This window comes from Hyperolius riggenbachi, chromosome 10, assembly GCF_040937935.1.
Source record: "Hyperolius riggenbachi isolate aHypRig1 chromosome 10, aHypRig1.pri, whole genome shotgun sequence".
In the NCBI taxonomy this organism is placed as follows: Eukaryota; Metazoa; Chordata; class Amphibia; order Anura; family Hyperoliidae; genus Hyperolius; species Hyperolius riggenbachi.
In genome coordinates this window covers 150,820,906-150,841,797 of record NC_090655.1, presented here as the reverse complement: position 1 = coordinate 150,841,797, position 20,892 = coordinate 150,820,906, and the positions used below count along the sequence as shown (strand labels likewise).

At 44.2% G+C, this 20,892-nt stretch overlaps 1 protein-coding gene across 4 annotated transcripts in view; it reads right to left on the bottom strand.

Annotated features, from left to right (window-relative positions):
- LOC137536563 (GRIN2-like protein) overlaps positions 1–20,892 on the bottom strand; it is a 296,606-nt gene that overhangs the window by 4,421 nt on the left and 271,293 nt on the right. The window contains exon 1 of one of the 4 annotated variants that reach the window (XM_068258808.1): positions 7,006–7,082. The exons of the other annotated variants lie outside the window; for them this stretch is intronic. The gene's annotated coding sequence lies outside the window, so the exon portion shown is untranslated. Of the gene's footprint in view, positions 1–7,005; positions 7,083–20,892 lie in introns of those variants that run through there. 4 annotated transcript variants of the gene reach the window in all.

Here is a 20,892-nt window from a genome sequence, read left to right as displayed (position 1 = left end):
TCACACAGCTGACTACTCCTTAATCCTTTCTTAATAGGAGCCAATGGTCTAGACTCTAGACTCTAGAAGGTGGGATCAAGGGTCTGTCATTGGGCCAATCACTGCACTCCCTGCTACTGAGGGTTGCAGTGATTGGCCCCAATGAAAGAGCTTTGGTATCGCCTTCAAGACCATTGGCTTGTAAGTAAGGAGCAGTCAGCTGCGTGATTGGTGGTCTGGGACAGTAGTCCCCACCTGATTGGAAGATGGCCCACAAACCAGCGTGGCTTCTTCCTATTGATCATGGCGTGACTGCAAGTATGTATATACTGTATACTGGACACGGGACAGCGGCTTCTTCCTATTGATTGCAGCATGTCTGTAAGTATGTAATGTATATATTGTACATCAGACACAGGACAGAGGAAAGGGGGACAGAGGACACAGGGGGACACATGAGAATGGAGTGCATGGGAATGTAGGACATAGGGGAACACAGGGGAAGGGAGGACACAGGGGGACACAGAAGAATGGGGGACACAGAGGGACAGGGGACAGGATTTTTTGGATACATTCGGACTATAAGACACACTGACTTTTTCTCCTAACGTCTGGGGGAGAAAAAGCGTGACTTATAGTTCTAGAATACAGTATGTAAAACAGAGCTGGGACAAGGTTCTCCAGCACTAAAGGCTGAAACACCAAAGTGCGCCCCTCAATCCCTCCCACCCCAGCCGTCACACACTGATTGCTATTAGACTAAGAGGCACCCCAGAGCCCCCAACCCCCCAACACCTTAAAGGGGTTCTCTAGTATGTTTAAAAAAGCTAAAACTGACACTTACCTGTGGCTTCTATCGCCCCCTGCAGCTGTAATGTCCTGCACCTTCCTCCTCTGATGCTCCATTCCCTGCCGCCGGTAACCTGCTAATTATTCATCTAACTAGATGACTAGATCTGTGGCTGCACGGCCGTGGCCGCACGTGTGCTCGCTCCCTTGCGACATCGGGAACTTACTGCGCAGGCGCAGTACAAAGTTTTCTTGTACTGTGCCTGCACAGTAAGCTCCCGATGACACGCGCAGGAGCGAGCACGCGCGTGCCCACGGCTGCGCAGCCACAGTTTTATTCGTCTACTAAGACAAACAATTAGCAGGTTACTGGCGGCGGGGAATGGAGCATCGGAGGAGGACAGCCTGGGACATTACAGCTGTAGGGGGCCTATAGAAGCCCCAGGTAAGTGTCAGTTTTAGCTTTTTTAAGCATACCAGAGAACCCCTTTAATCTCTAATTATCTGGCTTGCAGTCACTGCTATGTATCCTTTTCTTATATCTCTTTGCTTCAAACACAATAGGGGAATGATATGAATGAGTTGTGCACCCCCTCCTACACTGCGTTCTAAGGCTGGAGCCTCTCTCACCTCTGCCCGACCCTGATGTAAAATTACCTGTTATTAGGTGATGCCTCATTTTTTTTGGCACTGGCGCGAAGGCCAAGGTATTTAAACCCTGGCCAAACAGTGCTTAGTGTTGTTTTGTAGTTTGAGCAGTCGTGGTGTATTTCCATTCCATGTGCGACTCCAGTCACGCCTTGTCCTGCCCTGTCCAGTCTGTCAGTCTGTCATAGCAGTCAAGTTAGTCTCTTCTGTCATACCTGCCCAGCCCGTCCTCTGTCAGTCTGTCACAGAAGTTAAGTCAGTCTGCTCTGTCATCTCTTCCCAGCCCATCCTCTGTCAGTCTGTCATAGCAGTCAAGTCAGTCTGCTGTGTCATACCTGCCTTCCTCGATCAATCCTGTCTCAGCAGTCCAGTCAATCTGTCCTGTCACATCAGTCCAGCCAGTCCTACTGTCATCAGCCCAGTTTGTCCTCTCATATAAGCCTAGTTGGTTCTCAGTCTGTACTGTCACGCCAGTCCAGGCCATCATAAGCCTGTCTTGTTTCCAGTCCACCCTTTTCCCCTTACTGCAGGTTTCATCCCTCCTGTTCTTCTCCAAAACTAATGGGGCAGCCCTGAGGGTCGTGACCTGATGGGCACCAAGCAGTCCGTCACACATTGGGGTGACGGCCCATTATCTTTTGCAGGGTGCGCCGGTGAAGACCCATGCTCACTTAAATTTCACGCCCTAAGGGCGTCCATACCATAGTTTGTTGGTCATCAGTTCTGATGATGAAATCTTGTTCCACATTGTCATTTAATGTACATTATTCATTACAACATAAAGCAGAGGTTCATTTATGACCACACCCCTCAAATAGACCATTTTATAGGTCCTTCTTGGCTGGTTGGCAGAAAAGTGAAATCTGCATTTAGTTAGCTGATGCTTACTAAATGCAGATCTCACTTTTCTGTCAACCAGTCTAGAAGGACCTATAAAATGGTCTATTTGAGGGGTGTGGTCATAAATGAGCCTCTGCTTTATGCTGTAATGAATAATGTACATTAAATACAAGTCTGTTGTTTTCAAATTGAGACAAATACATTATTAGGAATTATAATTGTTTACTTGTGATTGGTAAAATCGTTTTAAAGGAGTATTTTTGAACTTGCATACTAGATATATTAGTAGGAAGTGTGCAGCTCAGTCCAAAACTGTAATTATCAATATGAAAATATATATTCATGTATTTACTACTACAAAAAGCAATCAGTGTCAGTTAGCTTTTAATTTAAACTGAATAAATAGTGTGTTTTTAAACGTTTTTTTTCAGCTCTAGGACAAGGCGGACAGGTGAGCGGTTAGGGAGGGACCCCCGTGGGAGGGATGCCTGCACGAGGCGGTCCTGCTAGTGACGCAATCTTGCAATTGCGTCCAACTGAAGCCTCCCACCTGAATGCTAATGGTTGCTAGATGTGGTATGGCAGGTAAAGAGTGTATGACAGTGCATCCTGATTCCTGATTGGCTGACGAGCGCCTGCTGACCATTTAAATGTAGCTGGATGCATGTACTGCTGTGTTCTATTGCTTGTGTGTGTTGAATTTAGCATTCAGTATGGAGGCAGTGTTGGTGGGCTTTCTGGATGTGAGAGGTCCAGAGCCTGGGTGTGAGAGGTCCGGGCCCACCTGCACTCCCCTCCAGGTATCGCATGTTGGCCTTGGGGCCCCGGCCAGTGAGAGAGGTCCGGGGCCCCTGGCCATCGTGTGAACCAATCGTGTGTTTTTAAACGTTTTTTTTCAGCTCTAGGACACCGCGGACAGGTGAGCGGTTAGGGAGGGACCCCCGTGGGAGGGGTGCCGGCACGGGGCGGTCCTGCTAGTGACGCAATCTTGCGATTGCGTCCAACTGAAGCCTCCCACCTGAATGCTAATGGCTGCTAGATGTGGTATGGCAGGTAAAGGGTGTATGATAGCTTTTAATTTACCCTAAATGTTTATATGATAAATAGTACAAAGTAGTTGAAAAGACTTTGTAGAACCACATTATTCTACTACAAAAGTATAAACGAATGTCAAGAAAAAACATCAATTATACAGTAGAATGTAAGAATATTGAAAAGTTATATCAAACTGCATAAGGTAAGTAATATACAAATCATCATGTAATACCAAACAGCATGGTAATAAAATATAAAATGAATAAAAAAAAAACACATAATTCATCCATATAAGCTTTCTGAACTCTTTAACTATCATAAACCTGATTTTATGCTCCACAAGAAGATTGTCTACACTTAGACCACTCCTGCCGATCAAACTGGAATTTTTAAAAAAAAAGTTACCTGAAATATTGTGGGCCAAAAATGCAGTTTCCATGATTGTGACAATTCTACTTTCAAATTGAGGAATAGGAAGGAAAAACTCTTCCAATTTATAGCTGTTGTCCATATGGCAGCTAGCAAAAAGGCAGTGTAAAGCCTTTTAAAGGCCTAAGGCACTTCTGTATTCTGAGCTAAAAGCAAGGCATGTACAGCTGTAGGCTTAATACCTTGTTTAGTAACTGTTTTAAATACACTTCAGATTGCCTTTCAAAACACTTGAACCTTTTAAAATGTGAACTAGGTCTCCATTGGACCCACAATTATAAGAACAGCGTGGTGAAAGAGAGGGATAGATCTTGTGAAGCCTATAAGGGGTGTTATACTAGTGTAAAATACCATAACAGCTTTCCCCAATGCGAGATTATCTGGAAGATTTTTTAATTTGCTGAAAAATACTGAGTCATTGTTTTTTGTTTTTTTTTCAAAGCGGTACACCTAGATCTAATTTACATGCTAGTGTACAACTAGTTTTCAAAGTGGATTAGTAAGTGGTGAAACACTTATTTAAAGGGAACCTGAATAGAGAGGAATATGAAGGCTGCAATAATTATTTCCTTTTAAACAATACCAATTGCCTGGCTGTCCTGCTGATCTTTCATGCATCAATAGTGTCTAAATCACACACATGAAACAAGCAGGCCGCTAATCTAGTTAGACCTTCGTCAGAAAGATCTGATCAGTGCTGCATAATATGTGGCGCTTTAAAAGTACAATAAATAATAATAATAATAATGCTTGTTTAGGGTCTGTGGCTAAAGTATCAGAGGCAAAGGATCAGCAGGACAGCCGGGCAATTCGCATTATCTAAAAGGAAATAAATGTCAGTCTCCATATAACTTTCACTTCAGGTGTCCTTTAATACTGAAATAGCACTCCTTGCCCTGGAGTCAGCAAAACACATGGGGGGGGGGGCGTCATTGACAATTAAATGTCTCATCTGAAGATTTCGGAATCTCTCGACACTTTATGCTTTAAATGCTTCAGACAAAGCATCAAGAACAATAGATGTAGCTCATGACTTGCGAAGATGTGTTTGTAGCTTGCGAGAAGGATTAGAGGGAGAGATATAGAATTAATGCATACTATTTTTGGATAAGCTTCCGTTGGCTTCATGGCTTGTAAGACTGATCCTAAGTCTCTTGCTCTAGTTAATTCATTTTATGAAAGCAGCACAGTTTTTACTCAACCTTATAAGCAATGTATTTGGGAATGTAAAATGGTTATACGAAATGAAGAAGCATATTCCAGGTGACTGATTGCAGGAAATGTATTGATTGTACCCACCAACTGGGAATTTTATAACATCACTTGGCTTATGCTGGAAAGGAACTTCTAGCCATGGGCTATATTAGGCTTTGGGCCTATCAGAAAACCATAACAAGAGCAATTTCCACAAAGCCTTGCCATAGCAGTTGCTGTATATGCTTAGTGGAAAATCCAACAGGAGTGTTTTCTAGCTTCAGCTTTCAACTGTGGCTATGTTGGAGAAACCATCCCTATTTGGCACCAATTCTCTTGTTTTCTCTGTCATCCCTTAGATCTTTAGTGTAGATCAATACAAATAAATGCTCCATTTATCTTTTAGGATCATCAAGAGGAACTCCAGTAAAAATAATGTAATAAAAAAAGTGTTTCATTTTTACAATAATTATGTATAAATGATTTAGTCAGTGTTTGCCCATTGTAAAATCTTTTAAATCCCTGATTTACATTCTGACATTTATTACATGGTGACATTTTTACTGTTGGCAGGTGATGTAGCTGCTGCATGCTTTTTTGGCAGTTGGAAACAGCTGCAAACAGCTATTTCCCACAATTCAGCAAGGTTCACAGACAGGAAACGGCCAGGAGTATGTACTCAGAGTTTCTTGTGGGAGGGGTTTCACCACAATATCAGTTATACAGCACCCTCTGATGGTCTGTTTGTGAAAAGGAATAGATTTCTCATGTAAAAGGGGGATATCAGCTACTGATTGGGATAAAGTTCAATTCTTGGTCGGAGTTTCTCTTTAAAATGCAGGGGTTGCAGAGGTAGCGACTGCATCGGGGCCCTTGGGCCAGAGAGGCCCTTCATCAACCAAAGTATTAGCTGTTTATTGGTCCTGTAGTGTTTATAATCACTTCTATACATGCTTTGCATAGTGGTAATCATTAACAAACTGCTCCCCATCCCCTTCTTGCACCTCTGACACTGTGGATGACCTTGGCAGGTTTTGTTGCGCCGTATCAAGTGTATAGACTGCTTGGGGGCCCCCATGTAAAACTCGCACTGGGGCCCATAACTCCATAGCTACGCCACTGAAAATGCAGTATACTATTATCCTTTTTTTCAATCAACCTTATTTGAGATTAAAAATCAAAATGCTGAACAAACATCCATTCAAGAATTTTAAACATGGCAAACCAAAGGAATACTGCAACAGTAGCAACAGACAGACAGGATGCACATTATGTCTATGCACATTCAGAAAACAAGACATTAAAATGATGTCTCTATGCATATGTCATAGCGTTGGTGCTCAAGAGAAAATTAAAAACACTCAGCAATCAACTACTTGGTGTAAAGGCTTAAAAAAAAAAAAAAACTTCACGATTTAGTCAAAGTCAAAGCATGTGTTGGTCAGATAAACATGCCAGGCTCAGAATGAGTGAAGAGCTCACCAGTACTTTATATACTCATGTATAAACCGTCCTGTGTATTAGACAACCCCCCAACTTTTACCCCTGAAACATCCAAATAATGTGTGACCCATGGATAATCCGACCCCCACCCCAATGTCTCCCACTAGTCTACCCCCTGTATGTGGTGCAGAGTGCCTCCCCCTGTATGTGGTGCGGTGTGTGGTGCATGTGATGCAAAGTGAAGCGTGCTTGCAAAATGCAAGTATATGGTTATGCAGTCCATATATATGTATGTATGCTGAGTGTGTGTATATGATTATGCAGTGTATGTATAGCAGTGTGCATGTATATGATTATGCAGTGTATGTATAGCAGAGTGCATGTATATGATCGTGCAGTGTATGTATAGCAGATTGTATATATATATATATATATATATATATATATATATATACACACACACATATATATATATATATATATATACACACACACATATATATATATATATATATATATATATATATATATATATATATATATATACACACACATATAAATATATATGATTATGCAGTCTATGTATAGCAGAGTGTATGTGGTGCAGAGTGTTGTGAAGTGCACATAGTCTCCCTTGCAGCTCTGTACCTGCTAAAGGTCCATGCTTCAGTGTCTTGTGGTTTGTGGGCAGCTATCTTCCCATCTCCCTTTCAGCTTTGTACTCGCCACTGACATCTAGTACAGTACTGCAAGGTAAACAGGAAGTGGCTAACTGGACAGCACCTTAGAGGTTTAATAAATTTAGTAAGACGTTAGCACTTAGCACTTTATAATGTCCATCAGAGCACCTTTGCACTATAAAGCACTTTATAATTTATTTAGGAGGGGAGTGCGTTGAACACAAGGTGAGACAGATTCCAAAATGCGAGGAGAGCACTAGTACTAATCAAATTATTAAGAGGAAAATAAGAAGGCACAAATGAGAGTGTAATTGTAAAAAATCACCACAAGATGGAGCACTAAATAGCTTTAGCAGTATATGACACAGAATGATACAGATGAACACAGAGGAAGCATAGTACCAATCACAAGAGGGTGTACCCAGGAGTGTATTAAGAATTATGAATAGAGGATATGCATATCGTGTCAAAAGAAATATATGGAGCAAAGGTGATATATGTGGCTAATAGCAGACAGGTTTTAATATGTTTTAGAATGATGCATGTGACTATGTAAACAATGCCCATCCGCAAACAGTGAGCAGTGCCCTCCAATCAGTAGGCGGCAGGCACTATGTATAGAGACGTCAGACGTCAGGAGGCGGAGCCCCTGATGAGTCTGGCGTGAGGACGAAACGCGCGTAGGGCGGAGCTAAGCGTCTGACGTCGAGAGGACAGCGCACAGACCGGCCGGTCGAGTAAGAGGCGCACGCAAGTGACCCCTGCGACTGAAGGAGGAGGCGGCGGTAACGGGAGAACGTGAGTGAGGCTGACACACACCCGGAAGCAAGGCGGATGGGCATTGGCAGCCAACTGTAACTGATATGCGCAGAGTACTTCTGAGTGCGTAAGTGAGATTTTGTATTGCGCACAGAGGCATTGTCAACAGTGTTACGCTATATGCGGTTTTTTTCTCTTTTTATGTTTTATGAGTGATTTTAGCGAAGAAAATAAACCAAAGTCCTGATAAGAGGCTTTTTCTTGTATACTACTGAGGATCGTGTTGTTGTTTGGAATAACAGAAAGCGCTGTCTCCACCTAATAAAGAGGTGGGATACATCTGGTGAGCAGTGTGGCATGGAGTGTGGTGGATTGGCACTTGTCACAGGTGTAAATACAGAGACACGTTTGTCAGTGATTTAACCGTACTGCTGCTTGAACTATATTACCCTATGTAGAGATTTTTTTCTCTGTAGGAACAAGTGTGTATGATACCTGTAAAAACCCACCCAATAGCTGAGGTGGAGAAAATCTGGAACAAGTCTTTCAGTTATGCGCAAGATCCACCTGACAACTGAGGTGGAGAGAATCTGGTGAGCATATACTAACAAGGGGTGAGGGAGATAGACGTGATTCAGCACCCGGGGAGCACAAAGCACAAGTGACCTGTAGGTGGTGGAATAGTGTGAATAACAGAACTGAACAATATTACCCTATGCGGAGTCTTTCTTTATGATTACAGGAGTGGAGAGCGCGGCAGTGTAACTGAACCTTGTTACTCATGGTGTATTAACCAATTCATGGTTGTAGTACAGTATATCTACACCGTTAAAAACGTAATCTTAGCCTCAGGGGGCGTAGATATACGTACTCTGCTGCGATCACCACTAGGCATGCTCCTGCTCGCTCGTGCGCATTCTGCCACGCTCGTTCTCGTTGCCGCCCGTTAGTAGGGAGATCATTGATCTAGGTACCTGTGTCAATGATCACCGGCATCAATGAGATGCCTGCAGTCATTGTAACAAAACAGTAACACAGCCACGCATTACTTCCTGTACTGTACTAACAGTACACACAGGAAGAAAAAAAGTGCAACGATAGCTTGTGGCCAAATAGTAAAATTACACATACACACATTTATTTTAATAAAAACACATAAATGAATGATTACATTTAACCCCTTACCTCCCCCACTCTCACCTCCCCCATCCCGTCAGCCTGGAAGTCATCTTAGTCTTTGGCGATGCAGGTTTTTTTTAAAAAAGTTGACGTTGCGGCACACACGCATGTAAGCATAGTTTTACAATACGCCTCCGTGCACTTCCGCATACCCCACGTGCTTGCGGTCACTTCCTGCTTGGCTGGTGGCCAGACAGGAAACACCACATACTAATGCTGTATTCCCTGGAGGCCTGTTTTTGATAATGTGGTGCAGAAAGCATGATGCACCGCACCCCTGATGCCGGTTGGTAATGTGAAACCGGCCTGTGTGGTGAAGTGGTTAAAACGTAAATATCTATAACAATAACAAATAAATTATAAACATTGGACTAGAATGTAAAATAGTAAAGTTCATCATCATCCAGTATAAGAAGGTGTGATCAAATGGCTCCCCACTCCAAATACCACAGCGCTAAACCTTTTATGCACCTACAATAGAAGTAAAATAAATAAGAAAATATACTGCCACAAGGTTAACCATCACTATGTAATGCATATTCAGCAGTTATAAATCGTTCATAGGTTGATAAAGCCATCATCACATAACTGAAAATGGCATTAATGCTTATTCAACTACAACTCTTTAGACATATGTAATAAACACCAGCTGTAAATGCCAGATATGCGTTTCATGGTTCAGTCAGAGGATGACATGCAGTAAAAACTAAAAAGACAAACAGAATGATAGATAATAATATGCCAAAAGGTGGTAAAATTAAGAGATCACAGAGCAAAAATGCGTACATGTTCAAAGATTTTCATAACTAAGACAATTGCTTGTGACTGTCTCAGGTGAAATTCTATCATTAGTACAGGCGTCTGATAAGGTAATTCAGCGATACACACTGGATCAATTTACGGGATTACTAGAACTGAGAACTGACATGAAGGCCCCTTTTACACTTAATCAGTTGCTCTCAGTTATAGCTGAAAGAAAACTGATTTCCAAAGTAATGCCCATGTTTTCCTCTGGCACAGTTCTCACTTAACACATCTTAAATGAAATATTTTCCCCAATGCACTGCTATGGAAAAACCGCGTACCAACGTGTACTAACGCATACTAAAGCGTACTAACTCATACCAACGCATTAAGTGTAAAAGGGCAAGACTGTTCAGTGCCTCATGTTAACTTACTGCTCTTTGTCTCCCTTCTCCTCTTTGTAGATCTAGTTGAGCAGAATTTATGTACAGTGATCATTCCTAAAACTTTCACCCAGAACGATCAACTTCGATCATTGTGGATGACACTAAGGGCCCTTTTCCACTAGCTGCGATCCGCTTTAAAAAGCAGATCGAAAACATTTTGCCGATTGCTAGTGCACCATGATTTACATGTAAATCGTGATGCACATTTCCATTACCATGGTTCAATTTTTTCCAAATTGCAATCATCGGGCGGCACAATTATTGGTTCAGTCCCGTTTCAACCTGACGGTTCACATCACAATTGCAGCAAGTCGAAAAAGAAGCTTTTGCAATCGCAAGCGCAATTGAGATTGCACTTGTAAGTGGAAAAGGGCCCTTACTTAGAATCTGTGTGTGTGAACCTTTTCTTCTATACAACTGCAGATCCACAGGCAGCAAAATACATAGCTTGTGCTATTTATGTACAAATAACTTAGCGTTTCTATATCTGAGGTGTAGTTGGAAACCACATTAAAATGATACATCCCATCTGCTCTATAGGATTATGGAATTAAGTCACACAAATTCTTACACACGGAACTGCCATAGAACGTAATGCTAGAAAGGTCTTGATGTATTGCAAAGCTGGTTTCCGTAAGCTGGTCATCTGTATCTTGCATATATAAATGTACCAGATTATCTGTTACAAAAGGGAAACGCATGCAGTACATTTTATTTCCCTCTTAGCACCACAAAGATTAAATGGAGGCAGATGTTTTGCTTTTGCATCATGAACACAATTTAGTGAGTCCTCATTTACTTTAACTATTGTCTTAAAATACGTCATAGCTGCAGAGAACACAGCCTACCCTTATAACACCTCTAATTTGCATTCTAGCACTGAGCCTGTGCATAAAGCTCATTTGTTGTGGATAACCCAGACACTGGAAACTCCCTGACCTGCAATCATGTAAACCAACCACCAGGTTCGAAATACACATTGATGAACATTTTTTAAATGGCAAGCTTGTAAAAGTGCCTGTATGCTTTGAGACATTCTTCTGCAAATTAAATTACAGCTACCGCATTTGCCAAACATTGATGCCTTTGCATGCTGCCTGATCATAATTTTGATCAATTTCTTGCAGATATCGATGGACATTGCCGATCGGACAAGTCTTTTTTGGTGGTCGATCGGGGGCTGAGGTGCGGTGTGTGTGTGTGGGGGGGGAGGTTTGCAGGATGTTTGCAGAGGAGTCAATCTCTGGTCATGTGTGTTCCCATGTTATTGCTGCTCTCTATGCAGAGTATTAATGCAGCAAAGCACTCATGCCCCATTCACACCTAAAAAACACATGCGTTTGTGTGTGCTGGTTTTTTTCCCTCCCGGAAAAGTGATTTTGTGAGCGTTTTTCCTATACCTTTCATTATAGCAAAACCACCTCAAAAATGGCACAGGCACCACTTTTCTGAGCGGAAACAAACCGCTCAGCTGTGAACTCTCTCATAGGGAATCATTGCCCTAGCATTTTGTTGGGGGCGATTTTAAAAATCGCCTGCGCTTGAAAAAAGGCAGAAAATACCCCTAGTGTGAACGGACCCTCACAGTGACAGAGGCAGGAGTGTTCTTGCCTCTCTGCTGTCATTTCCTGGTGCCATTAGTAATCAGGCAGCGGTGTACATAACCACCTACACTGCCAGGTCACAGGGTCACTGGGAGGTGATGGCAGCACAGAAGGAGGAGCGTCCCAGCTGCAGCAGTGAGTGTCAAAAGTGCATTGCTTCATTAATACTCTGCATACAGTCTGGGAAAGAGCAGGATTAGCAGGGGGGACATGTCTGAAAAAAAATCTGCCAGTATATGGGGCAATACGGTGGCGCAGTGGAGAGCACTCTTGCCTTGCAGTTCTGGGTCCCCAGTTTATATCCCAGCTAGGGCAGGGCCACCATCAGAATTTTCTGGGCCCTAAACTAGGCAAACCTACTGCTCCTTCCCCCCACCAACTGGGAAATTTGGGCACCAGAAATTGCCACTAGTGAAATACCTGTAAATTACTGATAGCTTACTACAGTTAAACCTAACCCCCAATTCTCACAAAGAGCCCTTTCTGAACCGATGGCTCACCCCCCCCCCCCCCCCCAGTGATGCCTAACTTGAACCACCCCCTCCGATGTCTAATCCTAACCAACACCCCACCCAGTGAAGGCACAACCGACGCCTAACCTTAAAGGAGAACTGTAGTGAGAGGTATATGGAGGCTGCCATATTTATTTCCTTTTAAGCAATACCAGTTGCCTGGCTATTCAGCTAATCCTCTGCCTCTAATACTTTCAGCCATAGGCCCTGAACAAGCATGCAGCAGATCAGATGTTTCTGACAAATTTAGACAGATATGACAAGATTAGCTGCATGCTTGTTTCTGGTGTGATTCAGACACTTCTTTAGGCAAATAGACCATCAAGGCTGCCAGGCAACTGGTATTGCTTAAAAGGAAATAAATATGGCAGCCTCCATATCCCTCTCACTACAGTTCTCCTTTAAAGAGAACCTGAACTGAAAATAAAAAGTCAAAATAAACATACACAGGTCATCCTTACCTCCTGTGTAGTCTACTACTTAATCTCACTCTTCTCTCCTGCATCCCATTTGTCCACTGTGATCAATGGAATTCTCTGTCCTCCATTTTAAAAATGGCCATTACCCCATAACTGCTTCCTGGTCAGCACACTGTAAAACTGTAATATCACCCACATGAGCCATAGGGAAACATGGACATTACTTTGCACATTTAGCTGTAACTGACAGCTGCTGATATATAGCTGACAGCAACTGGTAAATTTCAGTTCTGACAAAATATTGTCAGAACTGGAAGGGATCACAGTAGGAAGAAAATGGTGGGCCTCTGAGGAACTGACGGTGAGGTTAGTATGTTATATTCATTTGCATCTACGTCATATGTGTATTTTAAATAATTTTACTCAGTTCAGGTTCCCTTTAAAGAGGAACTCCAGTGAAAATAATGTAATAAAAAAGTGCTTCATTTTTACAATAATTATGTATAAATGATTTAGTCAGTGTTTGTCCATTGTAAAATCTTTTAAATCCCTGATTTACATTCTGACATTTATCACATGGTGGCATTTTCATTGCTGGCAGGTGTTGTGGCTGCTGCTTGCTTTTTTTGGCAGTTGGAAACAGCTGTAAAACAGTTTCCCATTCCCACAATGCAACAAGGTTCACAGACAGGAAACTGCCAGGACCATGGCCCTCAGAGTTTCTTGTGGGAGGGGTTTCACCACAATATCAGCCATACAGAGCCCCCTGATGATCTGTTTGTGAAAAGGAATAGATTTCTCATGTAAAAAGCGGTATCAGCTACTGATTAGGATGAAGTTCAATTCTTGGTCACGGTTTCTCTTTAAGGACATGCAAGCTGGGGGGGGGGGGGGGGATTAGATTTGCTAACCTAGGGCTTCTTCCAGCCTCTAGCAGTTGATCTTGTCCCTTGCTGTAGTTTCGCTGCCCTCCAGGGTGCTGCTATCCCCTCTGAAAGATTCTTGACCACAACTGTGGTCGTGGACTCTGCAATTGCGCATTTGCATGCCTCTTTTGATTGTGCTCCCATAGCTGGAAGCTATTCACAAAGACTTAAACTACACAAGTGAAGAATGCAAGCACGCAGACTCACCCTTCCCTCTCCCGCAGTATAGTAGTCAGATGTGACTCCTTACCTCCCTCTCCCCTAGTATATTAGTCAGAAGAACCCTTCTCCCTCTCCCCTAGTAAAGTAGTCAGAAGAACCCCCCTCCCTCTCCCCCAGTATAGTAGTCTGTTGTGCCACCCTCCCTCCCTCTCTCCTAGTATAATAGTCAGAAATGCCCCTTCCCTCTCCCCCAGCATAGTAGTCAGACGTGCCACCCTCCCTCCCTCTCTCCCAGTATAATAGTCAGATTGTCAGACGTGCCCCCCTCCCTCTCGTCCAGTTTAGTAGTCAGATATGCCTCGCTCCCTCTGCCCTAGTATAGTAGTCAGAATTGCCACCCTCCCTCCCTCTCCCCCAGTATAGTAGTCAGACGTGCCCCCTCCCTCTCGTCCAGTTTAGTAGTAAGATGTGCCCCCCTCCCTCCCTCTCTCCCAGTATAGTAGTCAGATGTGCCACCCTCCCTTCCTCTCTCCCAGTATAATAGTCAGATGTGCCACCCTCCCTCCCTCTCCCCCAGTATAGTAGTCAGATGTGCCACCCTCCCTCCCTCCCAGTATAATTGTCAGATGTGCCACCCTCCCTCCCTCTCCCCCAGTATAGTAGTCAGATGTGCCACCCTCCCTCTCCCCCAGTATAGTAGTCAGATGTGACACCCTCTCTCCCTCCCTCTCCCCAAGTATAGTAGTCAGATGTGCCACCCTCCCTCCCTCTCTCTCAGTATAATTGTCAGATGTGCCACCCTCCCTCCCTCTCCCCAAGTATAGTAGTCAGATGTGCCACCCTCCCTCCCTCTCCCCCAGTATAGTAGTCAGATGTGCCCCCCTCCCTCTCTCCCAGTATAATAGTCAGATGTGCCACCCTCCCTCCCTCTCCCCCAGTATAGTAGTCAGATGTGCCTCCCTCCCTCCCTCTCCCCCAGTATAGTAGTCAGATGTGCCACCCTCCCTCCCTCTCCCTCAGTATAGTAGTCAGATGTGCCACCCTCCCTCCCTCTCCCCCAGTATAGTAGTCAGATGTGCCACCCTCCCTCCCTCTCCCCAGTATAGTAGTCAGATGTGCCACCCTCCCTCCCTCTCCCCAAATATAATAGTCAGATGTGCCACCCTCCCTCCCTCTCCCCCAGTATAGTAGTCAGATGTGACGCCCTCCCTCCCTCTCCCTCAGTATAGTAGTCAGATGTGCCACCCTCCCTCCCTCTCCCCAAGTATAGTAGTCAGATGTGCCACCCTCCCTCCCTCTCCCCCAGTATAGTAGTCAGATGTGCCACCCTCCCTCCCTCTCCCCAAGTATAGTAGTCAGATGGGAGAACACTGAAGGGAAATGGCAAGCTTTTAAACTTATTCTCAATCAATATTGTAGTATGTATATCCCATATGGAAACAAAATGTCTAGGAATAAAAAAAATGCCTCTATGGGTGGATAGAAAGGTTAGGGATAAAATGAAGAGGAAAAAGAATGCCTATAAGGTCCTAAAACAGGAGGGGAACGAGGCTGCACTAAGCAATTATAAGGAGTGCAATAAAAATTGTAAAAAATAAATTAGGTTGGCAAAGATCGAAGCTGAAAATCAAATCGCTAGGGATATCAAATCTAACCCAAAAAAGTTTTACAAGTACATCAACTCTAAAAAAAGAAAGGTTGACTGTATAGGACTCCTAAAGGATGAGGGTGGGAACTCAATGGTGGATGACCAAGGTAAGGCAGAGTTATTAAATGCTTTCTTTGCTTCTGTCTTCACAAAGGAAACAGCACTGTTGCAAATTACAGAGGCAGAAGAGTCTCAATCTTCTAACTGTAATATTAAATACTTAACGCAGGAAGAAGTGAAGGCAAGACTAAATAAATTAAAAATAGACAAGGCACCTGGCCCGGATGGCATGCATCCTCGGGTCCTAAGGGAATTAAGTTCAGTTATAGATAAACCACTTTATCTTATCTTTTGTGACTCTCTTTCAACTGGCAGAGTCCCAGTGGACAGGCGTACAGCCCACGTTTTCCCATTATTTAAGAAGGGCAAAAAATCTGATCCAGGAAATTATAGACTTGTAAGCTTAACATCAGCTGTATGCAAACTATTTGAGGGGTTACTAAGAGATACTATACATGACTTCATAGTAGAAAATAATCTTATTTCTCAGCATCAACATGGGTTTACTAAAGACAGGTCCTGTTTGACTAACATGCTCAGCTTTTATGAGGTAGTGAATGCTAATATGGATATTGGGAATGCTGTAGATGTGATATACTTGGACTTTGCAAAGGCCTTCGACACTGTTCCCCACAAAAGTCTGGTGTTAAAGTTGAGGATGCAAGGACTGGGGAAGAGTCTGTGTGCATGGATGGGGAACTGGCTAATGGACAGAAAACAAAGAGTTGTGGTCAATGGATCGTACTCAAAATGGGAGACTGTTAGCAGTGGGGTCCCACAGGGGTCTGTACTGGGTCCAGTGCTATTCAATTTATTTATTAATGACCTAGTAGATGCAGTAGTGAGCAATGTTGCTATTTTTGCAGATGATACAAAGTTGTGCAGAATCATCAACTCTAAGGAAGATAGTGTCATATTGCAACAGGATCTGGATAGGATGGCTATATGGGCACATCAGAATCAGAATCAGAATCACTTTATTTCGCCAAGTACAGCAAAGCTGTAATCGGAATTAGTTGTGGTTCACATGGCATAGGCAGGAGTATAAGACAATTTACAATGCGTACAATTTAAAATGCAGAATCAGTTCATATCATCCATTTCACTGCTGTGCAAAATACAGCCCAGTAAATAATAATAATAATGATATTAGTAATAATAATAATAGGGGTGCAGGTAGTGGCCCCGAGTCTATCTGGATAGGCCAGGCAGGCAACAGCGGGGACCGGTTTGATCGATCCAGCTAGAGCGCAATGGTATGCGAGCCCGTCAGGGGGAGGTTGGAGTTCAGTAACCGGACAGCTTGAGGGAAGAAGGTATTCTTCCGCCTAGTGGTTTTGGATGGTATGGTCCTGTAGCGACGGCCCAGCGGGAGGAGCTTGAAGTAGTGGCTGCCTGGGTGAGAGGGGTCACGGGAGATCATGGTGGCCCTTTTCCTCATCCTGGCGGAGTGGAGGAGATCGAGACGTGGAAGAGGAGATCCGATGATCTTCTCCGCGTCCGTTATGACTCTCTGAAGTTTGTGTTTGTCGCTGGCCGTTGCGCCCGCGTACCAGACAATGACTGAGGAGCAGAGGATGGACTCAATGGTGGAAGTGTAGAAGCTGGTCAGCAGCTCCTTGGGCATGCCAAATCTCTTCAGTTGGCGCAGGAAGAACAGCCTCTGCTGAGATTTCTTCTGGATTTTGGTGGTGTTTAGCTCCCACTTCAGCTTGTTAGTAAGAGTTGTGCCGAGGAACCGAACAGATGTCACCTTAGAGACTTCTGTACCCCCAATGAGGACAGGTGGGAGGGGGGTAGGGTTTCGCCTGAAATCTACCACTAGTTCAACAGTCTTTGCTGCGTTGAGGACAAGGTTATTGTCTATGCACCAGTTGCATATTCTCTCGACTTCGCTGCGGTACTCCTGCTCCCCGTTTTTACCAATAAGGCCGATGATAGTGGTGTCGTCTGCAAATTTGATGACTTTCACAGAGTCAGCGGATGAGATGCAGTTATTGGTATAGAGGGAGAACAGTAGAGGTGACAGAACGCAGCCTTGTGAAGCCCCCGTGTTGGTGGTTCGAACCCTGGAGAGGTGGTTGCCAAGCTTCACCTGTTGTGTTCTGTTAGTCAGGAAGTCATTGATCCATGCGCGAAGAGTAGGGTCAACTCCGAGCTGCGACAGGTTGGCGAGCAGGATGTCTGGGCAGATCGTGTTGAACGCTGAGCTAAAATCCAGGAACAGGATCCGAGCGTAGGAGGCAGGGCTGTCTAGATGCTCAGTGATGTAAGCCACGCTGGCATTGATGGCATCCTCCACGGATCTGTTTGCCCTATAAGCAAATTGGAGTGGGTCTAAAAGGGCGTCCGTGGACTTCTTCAGATGGGCAAGAACCAACCGCTCGAGGAGTTTCATGATGTTCGAGGTAAGGGCCACTGGTCGGAAGTTATTGTGCTCGGTACTGCCAGGTTTTTTTGGGACTGGTAAAATTATAGACTTCTTAAAGCAGGAGGGGACTATACCATCCGTTAAGGACTGCTTAAATAAGGAGGTGAGCACAGGGGCGAGCTGATCGGCGCAGGATCTCAGACAGGTAGACGACACTCCATCTGGGCCGGAGGATTTCCTGGGGTTCAACTTATGGAGGTGCCGGAGTACCTCTGATTCCAGAACAGTGACAGGAGCCAGGGCGGCGAGTTCACCCGATGCTGTTTGGCCCGCGGGTTGGTTGGGATGATGCTCAAATCTGCAGTAGAACTCGTTGAGCTCCTCCGCCAGTTGAAGGCTCGGGGTCGCCATTTGGGGTACCGGTTTGAAGTTCGTGGCTGCTCTCAGACCCTTCCATACCTCCCGTGTGTTTGATGACTGAAGGCAGAGCCTCAGTCTGTCGGCGTAGGCCCGCTTTGCAGATCGCAGTTCTTTTTTCAGGGCATACCTGGCTTCTCTGAATTCTTCTGAGGAGCCAGACCTGTGCGCCTCCTCTTTGCGTTTCCGAAGTCGGCGAAGCCTGTCGTTGAACCAGGGTTTGTTATTGGGGTAGACTCTGAATGGCAGATGAAATTCAATGTTGAAGAATGTAAAGTCATGCATTTTGGTCGTACCAATGGTCTAGCACCATACAAAATAAATGGGATACAGTTGGGGACATAAAACTTGGAGAAGGACTTAGGAGTATTCCTCGACAACAAGTTAAATAACCGTACTCAATGCCAAGCCGCTGCAGCTAAAGCTAACAAAATTTTGGGATGCACTTCAGAGACAAAAAACAAAAGACCGAGAGCCCAAATGGTGTGGTATTTCAAGGTAATATAGACACAATTTAATCGAAACAGATTTATACTCACAAACATAGGTTGCCCCTAGGCAACCACTCCATATGCAGGTGGGGAGAATTAGAACCTGACCCCACTCAGGTGTAAGATGTCGCTCTCTGTAGAAGAAATTAGGAAAAATCCTTGCCACCACAGGTGGACTGCATTCTGATTAGGATAAGGACCAGAGGCGCCAAAAAGAGTAAAACAATACTACGTTTTAAAAAAACATGGGGGGAGACGTACTCACCACCCTTTCAACAGACCAAAAGCCAATGGAAACCACAATATTTGGTCAAAAATTCAACAATTTATTAGTACTCCCAGCCCCCAGGTGCTACGCGTTTCACGGGATTATCCCGCTTCCTCAGGCAATCAAACAGGAGCACAAGTCAGACAGACAATAGCACTGGAGATGCTCAGTACCACATAGTCACAAGCAAGGCTTGCTTGTGACTATGTGGTACTGAGCATCTCCAGTGCTATTGTCTGTCTGACTTGTGCTCCTGTTTGATTGCCTGAGGAAGCGGGATAATCCCGTGAAACGCGTAGCACCTGGGAGTACTAATAAATTGTTGAATTTTTGACCAAATATTGTGGTTTCCATTGGCTTTTGGTCTGTTGAAAGGGTGGTGAGTACGTCTCCCCCCAAGTTTTTTTTAAAACGTAGTATTGTTTTACTCTTTTTGGCGCCTCTGGTCCTTATCCTAATCAAAATTTTGGGATGCATTGAAAGGGAAATAAAAACTCGAGATGCTAGCATAATATTGCCCCTGTTTAACTCTCTAGTAAGGCCACATCTGGAATATGGAATTCAGTTCTGGGCACCACATTACAAAAAAGATATTGCAGTTTTAGAGCAGGTGCAGAGACGAGCAACAAAATTGATACGTGGGATGGAAGGTCTCGCTTACCAAGAAAGGTTAGATAAACTGGGTTTATTTAGTCTAGAGAAAAGACGCCTTAGAGGAGATCTAATTAACATGTATAAATACATCAGATGGCAATATAATTGCTTGGCGGATTAGCTTTTTGTCCCTAGGCCTTCTCAAAGGACTAGAGGATATGATCTGCGCATGGAGGAAAAACGTTTTAGCCATTTATTTAGGAAAGGCTTCTTTACAGTAAGAGTGATTAAGATGTGGAATGCATTGCCACAGGAAGTCGTTATGGCAAACTCTATACCCGCATTTAAAGGGGGCTTAGATGCTTTCCTTGCGTTGAAAGACATCCATGGCTACAATTACTAGGTAATGCCTAATGATGTTGATCCAGGGATTTTATCTGATTGCCATCTGGAGTCGGGAAGGAATTTTTCCCTTTTGGGGCTAATTGGACCATGCCTTGTAAGGGTTTTTTCGCCTTCCTCTGCATCAACAGGAATATGTGAGGGAGCAGGCTGGTGTTGTACTTTGTACTGGTTGAACTCGATGGACGTATGTCTTTTTTCAACCAAAATAACTATGTAACTATGTAACTATGTGCCACCCTCCCTCCCTCTCCCCAAGTATAGTAGTCAGATGTGCCACCCTCCCTCTCCCCCAGTATAGTAGTCAGATGTGCCACCCTCCCTCCCTCTCCCCCAGTATAGTAGTCAGATGTGCCACCCTCCCTCCCTCTCCCCAAGTATAGTAGTCAGATGTGCCACCCTCCCTCCCTCTCCCCCAGTATAATTGTCAGACCTAGCCCCATCTCTCCCTCTCGCCCAGTTTAGTAGTCAGATATGCCACCCTCCCTCCCTCTCTCCCAGTATAATTGTCAGACCTGGCCCCATCTCTCCCTCTCGCCCAGTTTAGTAGTCAGATATGCCACCCTCCCTCCCTCTCTCCCAGTATAGTAGTCAGATGTGCCACCCTCCCTCCTGTAATAAATCTTTGTTAGTTGCTATGGGCAACAACACTACACCTTCGTTCGGCACCATATCACAGGAAGTGTGATAACTCGACTCTCATCACAGCAACAGCATAGGAGATAGAACTTCTTAGATGCCATCAAAGTTTCAGGAGTTTATTCAGTAAACCGATATACAGATGTTTATCTCTACATGTTCGTTACACCTCAGCGAAGCAATTGGTCTGTAGTAAGTCCTCTTTGCGTTACAG